We start from the raw sequence: 2,601 nt of genomic DNA on the forward strand, positions 1-2,601 counted from the left end.
TACTTATGTACTTATGATATTATTTATATATATGAAGTGATGATTCTAATATATGATGTTCTACGAAAAGTTTTAAATTTTTTGCTATTTTTATTACGATTATGCAATAAAATATGTCTAAGGGATTGAATAAAACATGTGAGATCTCAAGTATGTCATGTTACTTCTAGGGAGTGATCCCCGGTTGTGACAGTTTATGAATTCCTGGGCCCTTGATTCTCTCAACTCTATAGGGAAAAACTTGCCTAGAAAGGTCCCAATAAAGAATTCCCGAGTGATAGGGGTTGCATCTGTACTATTATTCTCCTTCAACTGAGTGTACCACATATCAGCCACATATCCTTAAGTTGGTAAGATGCTAGCCTAACCCGATATTCACGGTAACCTGCATCACCTTGAGGATCTTCTTGATCTCATCCAAATAAAACATAAAGATCCTCACCTATAACATTTCGGGAAATCATATGTACAATGAAGAGTCTCGTATGCCCTTAGGATAGCCTATTAGGGGTACATAGGAACCCCAATTCCAAATATTGAGAAATATTGTGCATAGTTAGAAAAATTCGCTAAGGGATATTAGCCAATTTTTCTTATATCAATAAGAAATATACTTTTTGGGTTGTCATACCCAATACAAGATTCATTGACCAGTAAGTGTACCTACAATGCAGACCCTAAGTTAAAAACACAGTGGATCTTTTATACACAAAGTACTAGGCATCCAAGTGTCAAGCCTAGTACGATAGCACATGCTCATTTAAAATGTCCATGTAAATTAAGAAGTGCCCAAGGACATAGTGAGGGTCCTTGGGACAATAAGTAAACATTCCCAAATGAACCATAAATAATAATTAGTTAGGGAAGTACAACCAACCCATGTGCAAGACATTTAAAGAAGTTGCCAAAGGAGGGAACCACCCTAACCGAATTTGGTTAAGGTAGTTAGGGGGGGAAACGTGCATAAGGGATCACTCCATGTGGGGCCTAACCTCCCTAGAAATTGTAGAATCGAACCTAATGCCCTAAATAACTAAATAAAATAGGACTAACCTAATTGGACCCATTAGTTCACACGACAACCCAGGACCAAAACTCGGTTGACACTAACCTAGTAATAGTTAAAAAGACAACCTAGTACCTAACGTAGGATGGTCCAAGAGGTTAGCTATGGTCCTAACAACTTAGAGGTACTTTAGTAATTCAACTAGGTTACATAATTTATTAATTTATCAAATTATTTGATTAATTTAAAAGGGCTAAAACCGAGATTTCAGTTAAGACAAGAAAGGGACAACCTAGTACCTAACCTATGATGGTCTAAAGAGTTAGTTAAGATCCTAACGACTTAAGGGTACTTTAATAATTACCCTAGGCTACTTAATTAATTAATTTAGCAAATTAATTAATTAATTTTGAAGGGGCAAAACTGAAATCACAAAACAATTTCCAGATTTTGGATAAAGACAAGAAAAAGACAACCTAGTATCTAATCTAGGATGGTCCAACGGATTAGTGGGTATAACGACTTAAGGGTACCTTAGTAATTAACCTAGGTCACTTAATTAATTAAATTAGACATTTAATTAATTAAATTAAAGGTTTCAAACCGAAATTCTTCTGCTAACCTAGTACAATTCAAGAAACATCCTAGTGTTTAACCTAGGATGGTCCTAAAGGGGTTGATTATGGTTCCAATGACTTAGGGGTACTTTAGTACTTACCATAGGTTCCTAAATTAATTAAATTAAGGATTTAATTAATTAAAATAAAGTCAAAATGTTTACCAATACTATAGTCAACACCAAAATTCTAGATTTCGGGTCAAGTCAACATTCTCCTATGTTTAGTCAACTTAAGAGGGGCTTTTTAGTAATTCTTTAATTAATTTATTTACTTAACTTATTGAACCCTAATTTGAATGATTCAATATAATCTTATAATACTTAGAATCACGTTCAAACTCATAGTAAAGGCGACACAGAAACAGTAAGCAACGAACGATTGAAAAAGGCAGAAAAATTTATCGATTTCTCTGGGTGATTTCAAGGTTTCTCTAAGTTTTCGTTCAAGATGGTCTTCGTATATTAAGTTATACTTCAGGTATGGGTTTTTCTATCCTGGAACTCTTTCTCCGATAGTATTTTCCATCGAACGATTCTAAAGATCTTGAAAACTAGGGTTGTTCCCGTCATTCTCGTCGAATTTCCCTTCCCTTGTATCCTTTTCGATTTCAATATTGAATAGGTTAGAGATCATGTTGTGGGTATGTTGTGCTGTCTGTTATTAACATGAATTGCTTTAATGATGAATATCAAATGAACTTATGAACTTGTAATTGAGTAATTATCTTATCATGATAATTAAGGATCGATAATATGCTAAGTTAAGTTCGTGATGTGTTAAGTGAATATGTGTCTTTGGATGAATGTTGACTTGCTGTTTTTGTGATGTTATGAAGATGTTAAAGCCATCAAAGGTTAAAATAACGCTGTCCAATATGTTCTTAAAGCATTACACTAAAATCCATAAACTAAGAATTGGCTCAAAGACATCTATGAAATTATATCTTGAATAAATTGGCTATCTCGTTCCAATAAA

Source organism: Solanum lycopersicum, chromosome 5 (genome assembly GCF_036512215.1).
Source record: "Solanum lycopersicum chromosome 5, SLM_r2.1".
In the NCBI taxonomy this organism is placed as follows: domain Eukaryota; kingdom Viridiplantae; phylum Streptophyta; class Magnoliopsida; order Solanales; family Solanaceae; genus Solanum; species Solanum lycopersicum.